A 12,306-nucleotide genomic window follows, 5' to 3' on the forward strand; every position below is an offset into this window, starting at 1 on the left:
GAGTGGGGGAGAGGGGAAGGAGAGGTGGAAGAAAGCGGGGGAGAAAAAGTGGACGGAGTGGGAGATGAATGATTACCACACATTTTCCTAGCACCAGGCTGCAGGCATGTGATTTGACCCACATGATTTCATTGAATCCCCCTAACGACCATGATGGGTAGGAATGTTAGCCATTTAGATAAGGAAACTGAGATCTACAAGAGAGTTCACCTAGGCCACATAGCTAGCTGGTAGCAGGGCTGGGTGACTGCAAAACCTATGCCTTTCTATTGCACCCATCCTATCATTTGATTCCATCCTACATAGGAAAAACCAAGCACAAAAAAGATCAGTGTTAGATGTGGGAACTGCCTAGAGATTTGCCAAGACAGAGGAGAGAAGGACTGAAACAGTAAAGGAAGAGTTGGGGTGAAGAAGGGGCACCTCCTCTATGGCTCCTGGGTCTTCTCCTCACAGTACCTGTGATTTCATTATGATTTTTCTCATGCTTGGCTGGACAGTATCTGCTCATTTCTGTCCTTTCTGGGGGGCTTCCTGTTCTTTGCCGCGGACTAGAAGCATGCAAGTTTCAGCTATATCAACAGAGCATCATATATGTGGGCATGTACGAAGTTTGACAATTTAGTTCGCAAACTTGCCACCATGCACTTACATTGGCAGCACTGTACAAACAGCGTGGTAAGGTTTCATAACCTTGGTACATCAGTGTCTCACAGCTGTGTTCGTGTCGACGAGTGGTGGTATCAGCATTGCTGAGTGGCATTCACTATTGTTGTGTGTTTTTGTGTGCCATCACGAATTATCTGAGCATGAATTAGAGCAACGAATAAGCATTAAATTTCTTGTTAAACTTAGCAAGAGTGGAGTGAAATCAGGGACATGTTAGTCCAAGTTTATGGGGATACTGCCATAAAGAAAACAACAGTGTACAAACGGATTAAACATTTTCTGAGGGGAGAGAAAGCGTCACTGATAAAGAGAGGTCAGGGTGGCCAGTAACAAGCAGAACTGAAGAAAACATTACAAAAACTGATCGAATTGTGCATCAAAATCCTTGGCTGACTGAGAAGCATAGCAGACCAAGTTATCATCAATAGACAAACAGTTAGGAAAATCTTAACCGAAAAACTTGCGTTTTTGACATCATCAAAATGCTGGCGTGAGGTGAGCCTTTGGAAATCTCCCATGGAATTTACAACAAATTGAAAACCCATAACTCCACAAAGGACTCCCTGCACAGAAGAAAGGCAAGACGAAGAGGCCCACTACTGAATTCACCTAAAGGTGGGCAAATTTCCCGAGCTGGGGAGGAGGGAAAGGAGAAGTGCAGAGACGGAGCCGCGCGAGCTCAGGACGCAGACCTAGTTCGGTGCTCAAGGCTCGCTGCATCCCGGAACTACTGCAGCTGCGGGAGAACTCAGACTGCTAGAGCTCCGCTTATGGCCGACAGGGCTGAGGGGGCAGCATATAACATGGCTGAACCCAAGGCTCACGGCAGAGACCTGGGAGCAAAGACTGAGGAAAGAAGGCTGAAAACGGTGGTTTAAGCCCTCACTGCAGGGCAGAGAACGGAAGCCTTAGGAACTGAGACTAGCCGCCCCATGCTACCCTCCAAGAGCTCGCCCCACCCCCACCTGGCCAGTGCTAGAAGCGGAACGGTAGCAGTGTCAGATCAAAAGAACAGAACATTTGCTATTCTGAGAACTGTGGACCGCAGACACAGATTCACAGCACAACTAGTTCTGGCAGAGGGGAGGGAGCTGTGGAAGCAGGACTGGCTGTGGTGTGGTTGCCGCCATTGGTCTGGGCCACCTCTCACAACTCACCCCGCCCCTGGCCCCACCTATCTGGGCGGATCCCTGCAGGAGTAAACAGAACTGCTGGAACTCAGGAGGTCTGAATCTGGTGCAAGAAGAGCTTTAGAACTTCAAAAGCTCTCCGCATACCCACAGGGACAGTGCGCCCTGTGACCCAAATGAACTATTAACAGAGGAGAAGCCCGTCTCCCAGGGAATCCCCCCATTGTGTGAGAAGCTGGAATAGTGCAGAGAAAACATAGCACTACAGTGTCAGAGAAATAAAAGGCTGCAGTTGGAGAGAAAATAAAACATTCTACCAACAAGTACTGGAAAACAAAGAAAGACCTCTTCCTATCAACCTGTTGCAGAGGCCACTCCTGTAGATGTCTAGAAAGAGAAATAATAAATCAGTAATTGCCATGAATAACCAAGGCAACAAGACAGCTCAGAAAGAAAGTCTCCAGAAAAGGAACTTAAAGATACGGAAATATGTGACTTAAACGACAGAGAATTCAAGATTGCAGTTCTGAAAAAACTCAAAGAGATGCAAGAAAACACAGAAAGGCACTTTAATGGACTCAGAAACACAATCAATGAACAACATGAGCATTTTATGAAAGAGATTGAAATTTTAAAAAAGAACCAAATAGAATTTCTGGAGATTAAGAACTCAATAGTAGAAATTAAGAATGAAATAACCAGCTTAGGTAGTAGAGTTGACCAGATGGAGGAAAGAATCAGTGATGTCGAACACAGAAACTTGGAAATTACACAGATGGAAGAAGAAAGAGACTTGAGACTTAAAAGAAATGAAAGAACTCACAAGAACTTTCTGAATCCATCAGAAAGATCAATATAAGAATAATGGGCATACCAGAAGGAGAACAAAGAGAGAAGGGAACAGACAATATATTCAAACAAACTGTTGATGAGAACTTCCCAAACTTGTGGACAGAACTGGATCCTCGAATCCAAGAAGCAAATAGAACACCTAATTACCTCAATCCCAACAGGCCTTCTCCAAGGCACATTGTATTGAAGCTGTCTAAAATCAACGACAAAGAAAGAATCCTTAAGGCAGCCAGGGAAAAGAAGACGGTAACCTACAAAGGACAGCCCATTAGATTATCACCAGATTTTTCAGCAGAAACTCTACAAGCCAGGAAGGAGTGGAATCAAATATTCAAACTATTGAAAGAGAGAAATTATGAGCCATGAATAATGTATCCAGCAAAGATATCCTTTAGATATGAAGGAGGAATAAAGACCTTTCCAGACATACAGAAGCTGAGGGAACTTTCCAATACACGACCTGCACTACAAGAAATACTAAAGAAGGCTATTCGACCACCATCATCAGGGACAATTTGTGGCAACAAAAACATAAAAAGGGGGAGAGTGAAAGCCTGAACCGGAATATGGGAATGGAGAAAGTAAGTGTGCTAAAGAAAATGGAATACTCTAAATATCAAACTTTCTTTTACTTAAACTTAAGGGTAACCACTCAAGAAAAATCCAGAACTGAAATACATACTGTAATAAAAGAAGAAACAGAGGGAAACATTATAGAATACCACCATAAAGAAATAATAGACAACAACAAAAAGGCAAAGAAACAATGGAGACAAAGCCTTACCAGAAAACTAAAGATAGAATGACAGGAAATCCTCACATATCAATAATTACCCTAAATGTAAATGGACTGAACTCACCAATAAAAAGGCACAGAGTAGCAGATTGGATCAAAAAACTAAACCCAACCATATGCTGTCTCCAAGCGACACATCTCAGCTACAAGGACAATCATAGACTCAAAGTGAAAGGGTGGAAATTGACACTCCAAGCAAATGGTACCCAGAGGAAATCAGGTGTAGACATAATGATATCAGATGAAACAGACTTCAGGGTGAAAAAGGTAACAAGAGACAAAGTTGGACATTTCGTAATGGTACAGGGGATTATACAACAAGAAGACATAACAGTCATCAATATTTATGCCCCCAATCAGGGAGCACCGAAATATACCAAGCAACTACTAACAGAACTAAAGGGACCAAAACACAATTATACTAGGGGACCTAAATACATCACTGACAGCTATGGATAGATCATCCAAAGAGAAAATAAGTAACGAAATAGCAGCCCTAAATGACACATTAGATGAAATGGACATAATTGACATATATAGAGCACTCCATCCTAAAATTTCAGACGATACATTCTTTTCTAGTGTACATGGAACATTCTCAAGGATAGACCATATATTGGGACATAAAATCAGCCTCAGCAAATTTAAGAAGATTGAAATCATACCAAGCATATTCTCTGATCACAGGCTTTGAAATTGGATATGAACTGCAAAAAGAAAGCCGGAAAAAACACAAATACGTGGAGATTAAACAACATACTTTTAAAGAACGACTGGGTCAAAGAAGAAATTAGAGGAGAGATCAAAAGATACATAGAAACAAATGATAATGAAAATACATCCTACCAAAATTTTTGGGATGCAGCGAAACCAGTTGTAAGAGGGAAACTTATATCATCACAGGCCTATCTCAAGAAACAAGAAAAAATCCTAAATAAATAACCTCATGTTACACCTTAAAGAACTAGAAAAAGAAGAACAAGTGAAACCCAAAGTAGCAGAAGAAAGGAAATAACAAAAAGCAGAGCGGAACTAAATGAAATAGAGAACAAAAAGACAATAAAAAAAATTAATGTGACAAAGAGCTGGTTCTTTGAAAAGATTAACAAAATTGACAAACCCTTGGCTAGACTCACTAACATAAAAAGAGAGAAGACACTAATTAACAAAATCAGAAATGAAAAAGAGGAAGTTATCACGGAAACCACAGAAATACAAAGGATCATCCAAGAATACTATGAAGGACTATATGCCACCGAATTCAATAACCTAGAAGAAATGGACAAGTTCTTAGAAAAATATAGCCTTCCAAGGCTGAACCATGAAGAATTGGAAAATCTAAACAGACCAATCACCAGTAATGAAATTGAATCAGTCATCCAAAACCTTCCCAAGTGCAAAAGTCCGGGACCAGATGGCTTCACTAGTGAATTCTACCGAACCTTCAAAGAGGATCTAATACCAATTCTGCTCAAACTCTTCCAAAAAATTGAAGAAGAGACAGTACTCCCTAACTCATTTTATGAGGCCAACATTACCCTGATACCAAAACCTGGTAAGGACAACACAAAAAAAGAAAACTACAGACCAATATCTCTGATGAATACAGATGCAAAAATCCTAAACAAAATTCTAGCAAATCGAATGCAACAATGCATTAAAAAGATCATTCATCACGACCAAGTGGGGTTCATCCCCGGGGACAAGGATGGTTCAACATCCGCAAATCCATCAATGTGATATACATCACATAAACAAAATAAAGGACAAAAAACATATGATTATATCAATTGATGCAGAAAAAGCATTTGACAAGATACAACATCCATTTATGATTAAAACACTTAATAACATAGGTATAGAAGGAAAATACCTTAACATAATAGGGCCATATATGACAAGCCCTCAGCTAATCTCATAATTAATGGTGAAAAACTGAAGCCCTTTGCTCTATGTTCAGGAACACGACAGGGCTGTCCCCTATCACCTCTGCTTTTCAACACAGTGTTGGAAGTCTTGCCAGAGCAATCAGGCAAGAGAAAGAAATAAAAGGCATCCACACTGGGAATGAAGAAGTTAAATTGTCACTCTTTGCAGATGACAGGATGCTATATATAGAAAACCCTAAAGACTCCATCAAAAAGCTATTAGAAATAATCAACGAATACAGTAAAGTTGCTGGCTACAAAATCTACGTACGAAAGTCCATTCCATCTCAGAATGAAATCTCAGAAAAAGAAATGAAAACAACAATTCCTTTTGCAATTGCAGCAAAAAGAATAAAATACATAGAAAGAAACTGAACCAAGGATTTGACAGACCTATATGCTGAAAACTACAAGACATTTTTAAAAGAAATTGAAGAAGACACAAAGAAATGGAAAGACATTCCGTGCTCATGGATTGGAAGAATCAACATAGTTAAAATGGCCAAATTACCCAAAGCAATATAGAGATTTAATGCAATCCCCATCAAAATCCCAATGGCATTTTTTAAAGATATAGAACAAAAAATCATCAGATTTGTTTGAAACCACCAAAGACCCCAAATAGCCAAAGCAATCTTAAGAAAAAATAAACAATGCTAGAGGTATCACACTCCCTGACTTTAGCTTGTACTACAGGGCAACAATAATCAAAACAGCATGATACTGGCATAAAAACAGACATGTAGACCAATGGAATTGAATTGAGAACTGAGAAATAAAACCACATATACATCGACGGATAATTTTTGAGAAAGAAGCAAAAAACATACAATGGAGAAGACAGCCTCTTCAATAAATAGTGCTGGGGGGATTGGAAAGCCACGTGCAAAGGAATGAAACTGGACTGCTATCTGTCACCATGTACCAAAATTAATTCAAAATGGATCAAAGACTTAAGCATAAGACCTGAAACAATAAACTGCATAGAAGAAAACATAGGTGCTAAACTTATGGACCTTGCGTTCAAAGAGCTTTTTATGAATTTGACTCCAAAGGCAAGGGAAGTAAAAGCTATAATAAATGAATGGGACTATATCAACCTTAAAAGCTTGTGCAGAAGCTTTCTTTGTGCAAAAGAAACAATCGACAAAATAAAGAGGCAACGAACTGAATGGGAGAAGATTTTTGCAAACAGTGCCTCCGATAAGGGGCTAATATCCAAAATATACAAGGAACTCATGCAACTCAACAACGAAAAAACAAACAACCCAATTGTAAAATGGGTAGAGGACCTGAAGAGACATTTCTCCAAAGAGGACATACAAATGGCAAATAGACATATGAAAAAATGCTCAACATCACTAATCATCAAAGAGATGCGAATAAAAACCACAATGAGATATCACCTCACCCCAGTCAGAATGGCTGTCATCAACAAGACAAATAGTAACAAGTGTTGGAGAGGCTGTGGAGAAAAAGGAACCCTCATGCACTGTTGGTGGGAATGCAGACTGGTGCAGCCGCTATGGAAGGCAGTGTGGAGGTTCCTCAAAAAATTAAAAATAGAATTACCGTATAACCCAGCAATCCCTCTCCTGGGTATCTACCCAAAAATGTGAAAACATTTATCCATAAAAACACGTGTGCTCCAATGTTCATTGCAGCTTTATTTACGATAGCCAAGACATGGAAATGACCAAAATGTCCTTCGATATATGAATGGATAAAGAAGTTGTGGTATATATACACAATGGAATTCTATTCGGCGGTAAGAAAAGATGAAATAGGACCATCTGTGACAACATGGGTGGATCTTGAGAATATAATGCTAAGCGAAATAAGTCAGACAGAAAAAGCAGAGAATCATATGATTTCACTGATATGTGGTATATAAACCAAAAACAGCAAAAGAACAAGACAATCAAATGAGAAACAAAAACTCATAGACACAGACAATAGTTCAGTGGTTACCAGAGGGTAAGGGGGCTGGGGGGTGGGAGACGAGAGTAAGGGGGATCAAATATATGGTGATGGAAGCAGAACTGACTCTGGGTGGTGAACACACAATGGGATTTATAGATGATGTAATACAGAATTGTACACCTGAAATCTATGTAACTTGACTAACAATTGTCACTCCAATAAACTTATAAAAGAAAAAAAGAAAAACGAAAATCTTGGCATGAAAAAGGTGTGTACAAAAATTGTCCTGAAGGAGCTCACCGATGAACAAAAGCAAAGGAGGGTCGAAGTTTGCCAAGACCTTTTGGAGAGTCAAGACGATGTTTTGGGTCGTGTTATCACTGGTGATGAAACATGGGTGTACCAATATGACCCTGGAACAAAAGCATCAAAGTGCACAATGGAAGTCAACCAATTCTCCACGACCAAAAAAGTTCTGTCAGTCTAAAGCAAGAGTCAAATTGATGTTGCTAACCTTTTGTGATATCAGAGGGATTATTAATTATAAATTTGTACCAACTGGACAGTTAACCAAGTTTACTATTTGGAAGTGCTGAAAAGGCTGCGTGAAAAATTAGATGAAAACGACTTGAACTTTTTGCCAATAATTCATGGCTCTTGCATCACGACAATGCACCAGCTCACATGGCACTGTCTGTGAGGGAGTTTTTAACCAGTAAACAAATAACTGTATTGGAACACCCTCCCTACTCACCTGATCTGGCCCCCAATGACTTCTTTCTTTACCGAAAAATATAGGAAATATTGAAAGGAAGACATTTGGATGACATCCAGGACATCAAGGGTAATACGACGACAGTTCTGATGGCCATTCCAGAAAAGAGTTCCAAAATTGCTTTGAAGGGTGGACTAGGTGCTAGCATCGGTGCATAGCTTCCCAAGGGGAGTACTTCGAAGGTGACTGTAGTGATATTCAGCATTGAGGTGTGTAGCACTTTTTCTAGGATGAGTTCTTGAACTTAATTGTCACACATCGTATGTACGTGTGTGTGCATGCGCATTTATGCATGTGTGCATGTTTGTGTACGCATGCACACCGAATTGTGAGCATGGCCTAACTACACAGCCACACCTGAGCTGAGCAACAGCAGGTGGACAAATTACAGAGAAGTCAATGAAGGAAACCCTCGTTAGGTCGTATTAGGAAAACAAATGTTAGCCAGTGAAATGACTGTATCCTTTTTAATGGGATTTGGAATAGTTTAAAAAAAAAAAAAGCATTATTTTGTGAATGCAAGAATATGCAAACATTTCCTCTTAGCCCCATGAGAAGTTTTCACGACCAAATCATTTTCATCGTGAGGCGGGGGAAGACTTTGTGGGTGACTCTCATGATCCAACCCTGCTGCTGGAGGGAAGAGAAGGTGAGAAGGAGGAGTGATCTCTTTTTCTGACACACGTACTATGTGTACTATTCAGCCACTTAATCTTTACAATCTAGTGTTTCAGATGAAGAAGGTGAGACTCAGACTCACAGACAGGGTCACTTGCTCTATATCATACCGCCAACTGGCACCAAGGGCCCCCAGAAACCAGGGTGCCTGACTCCATTACTGAATTCTTCTTCCCTGGTCACCATGACCTAAACAGCTCCCCTCGCAGCTCCCCTGGCCTCCACAAGGAGAAAGAGTATGTGTGTCTGACTCTAAGTAGGCCTTGGAATGTCCCAACTCTCCTCTCCCCTCTCCACTCTGCTCTCACCAGGCCCCTCTCCTACTTACCCTATCAGCCAGGGACACAAGTGAGGCTGTGGTCCAAAGGAGCCCGGAGGGGTAGGGCAGGTGCTCACAGCAGCCCCACCGGCACCTCTCTTGTCAAGTCACCAGGCAGTAGGGCACAGTTCTCTACTACAGCCAAACAGAAGGGGGACACTGGTTCTATCATGTACCATGAACAGGACTGAACAGGACAAATTATGTAAAATCAGACTCATCTTTTTAAATAATCGAGGCCTATACAACTTCATCATCTGAAAGATTCTTTCTCATTTCTACCAAATCACCAACGCACCCCTGGAATCCATCTCTGTTCCAGCTCCAGTTCCCGTGGCCCACGTCAGGCCCATGTAAGCTATTCCCCAATGGGTTCCTTCACCTTGACTTGTCCCTCTGAAATCTGTCCTCCAAACAGCCTCCTAAAAGGAACTTTCTAAAATACATAATTGATTCATACACTGTTGGGAGGGTGGGGAGGGGTTAAATCAGTACAACCTCTATGAAGGTCAGTTTGGAAATAGCTATCAACATACATAATCTGTGACGCAACCAAGCCCATGTATATGTGAAATGTCCCTATAGCATGCTTGTTGTAGCTAACGTTGAAAACCATGGAAATGTCCATCAGTAGAGAACGGTAAAAATAAATAATGCTATTCTTGTGTGATAGAATACCACATAGCCATTAAAAAGAAGGAAGAAGCTCTTTCTATACTACTATGGAATAATTTCCAGGGTGAAGTGAGAAAAGGGGTAGAACAATGTAATTTGTGTTAAAAGGGCAGGGGAACATGTGTGTGTGTGTGTGTGTGTGTGTGTGTGTGTGTGTGTGTGTGTGGTATATGAGGGCTTCTATATGCATAAAATATCTAAAAAAGAAAGAAAGAACTTTTGGTTGTCTGTTGGGAGAGGAAGAAGGTAAAAGACAGACAGGAAACTCTTGACTGTATATTCTTCTGTACTTTTTCATTTTAAACAGGGGTGTGTACTATCCATTCAGAAATAAATAAAAATTATAATGCTAAGTATGTAAATATATAGTCAAATAAAACATTGACCTGACTGTGTTATTCTCCTACTACCGTATTTCCCCAAAAATAAGACCTAGCCAAACAATCAGCTCTAATGCTTCCTTTGGAGCAAAATTTATTTAATATAAGACCGGGTCTTATATAATAAATATAATATAATATAATGTAATAAATATAATATAATATAGTATAATATAATATAAATATAAGACCGGGGAAACACTGTCCTCTGATTGAAACCAACCTCTGTGGTGCAGCTTCGGGGGTGTGCTTTTTACCTCCCAGTTCTGGTTCTACCTGTGCCGAACATCATGCTGCACTTCACAAAGCCCTTCTCTGTGCTCCTTGCACACACACACACACACACACACACACACACACACACACACACATGCTTGAGCCTAACACACCCAGGCCTCTCCACAGGTTCTCCAGTCACAAGCAAATCTGTCACCTTTCACAGGGCTGCGTGGTCAGGTTTTGAGGCAGCAGGATGGGACAAAGCCTGCAGGTGAACGGCAAGGAGGAATACCTGGGTTCTTAGCCTGTGTGCCGGTCTCTGCAAAGATTTCACACAGAATGGCCCCAGTGCCTGGCCTGGTGGCCCCTAACTCTGGTGACAAAGCTGCATTCACAAAGCCAAGGCTACTCTACTCCATGGGTGACTTAAGGACCTTGATTCAAGAGTAATTTCAACTATCTGGGCTCCCTCTAGAACCTAAATGCCATCCCTTACCTCACGCAAACTATTATTGACCCACTTTACCGATGAGGAAATTGGGCTTAGAGAAGTTAGGTGACTATCCTGGGTTCTACAGCAAATGGAGGGTAGAGAAGACATCTGAACTCCAGTGCCTGTTCTTACCCACATGCCACACACAACCTGTCCTTGCTAATGGGGACCAGCCCCTCTCTACCCTCCTCGCCCACAATCGTCACCCAGCCTCCACTTTACACTGGGAATCGAGGCACATCCCATGCTAATTCTTAGCCTTTCCCTGCCTTGCTTTTGCTCCTGCTCCTCTCCGCCCAGACCTCCCTTGCCCTGGCCCTTCCTCTCCACACTGAGAGCTCACAAACCAAGGCCTAGGGTTTTAATTTGTATTCACAGCAACCAGCACAAGACCCAGCTTGGGCACAGCTTAATCTATCTTTGTTGGACTGACTAAGCAAACGATAGCTGCCCCCACATCCTCCACTTTCTTTATCAGGAATCTATTCCTTTTCTCTGAGATTCAATTCCTATCAGTCTATAAAACCATCCAGGAGAGCTTTGTCTTGGCCCAGTGGCTGAAGGGGAAAGATGATGTATTCCAGGTATTTAGCTCATCTCTCTTCTGAGGCCTGTTGGGATCCTGGGTGTGGGAAATGATACTGAACTCACAAACCCAGAAAGATAAGTGCAGATGGGACCCAAACCCTCCAAGGCCTGTAGGGCTTTCCTGTGCAGCCTCACTCTGGCATCTACAAGCCGCCTTTGTTGCAGGGAGCACATAGCTCTGCTCCAAAAGGCCAGGCTCTTGAGCAGACTGCTATAGTGCAGCCAATATTAGGGACTTCTAAGGAGACCAGAGGTCACTGTGACTTGACTGGTCCCACTGAGAACCAGGGCACCACTGGAAACCGGGGTCAGCATCAGGCAAACTGCCTGCTGCCCGGCAGCAGCTCTCAGTTACTCCCATTTCTTCATCAAACTTTTGATCAGACGACAGGAAGTGACATAACTGGCCTGTCTTGTCTTTTTCAAAATCCCTAGTATTTCCACAGAATGAATCAAACAGTGTCCTTCCCAGTTCCCACGAACCCAGGGTAGGAAATCGTTCTGAGACCAGAGGGACAGAGTGAGCGAGTGGGTGGGAAACACAGTCAAGAACTTGCAGTGTACAAACGACCCTCTATACTTCTCAGTCTATCAGAGCTTTTCATCTGGTTGTACTGATATAGACTCCTTTAAAGGTTTGCAGAATAATTAAAACAGGGTTAAAGTTTCTCAGTACTTTTAAAAATCACAATTTCCAATTCTGTACAGTATATATCTTAATCATTTCAAAAATAAAAACTTACAAAGGTCAGTATTTAACAAGTATAATTTATCTGTGAGATGTAATTTTCCTTCTGGGACTGAAGAAATAAAGTGTGTTCAGAAAAAAAGTTTCAGCTGGAGAAGCAGAACGTAAAACTTTAAACATTTTAGAAACCACA

At 41.4% G+C, this 12,306-nt stretch overlaps 1 protein-coding gene across 4 annotated transcripts in view; it reads right to left on the reverse strand.

Moving 5' to 3' along the window:
• EEFSEC (eukaryotic elongation factor, selenocysteine-tRNA specific) overlaps window positions 1-12,306 on the reverse strand; it is a 286,027-nt gene that overhangs the window by 180,704 nt on the left and 93,017 nt on the right. The gene's annotated exons all lie outside the window — the stretch shown is intronic.

Source organism: Rhinolophus ferrumequinum, chromosome 19 (assembly GCF_004115265.2).
Source record: "Rhinolophus ferrumequinum isolate MPI-CBG mRhiFer1 chromosome 19, mRhiFer1_v1.p, whole genome shotgun sequence".
NCBI classification, from domain to species: domain Eukaryota; kingdom Metazoa; phylum Chordata; class Mammalia; order Chiroptera; family Rhinolophidae; genus Rhinolophus; species Rhinolophus ferrumequinum.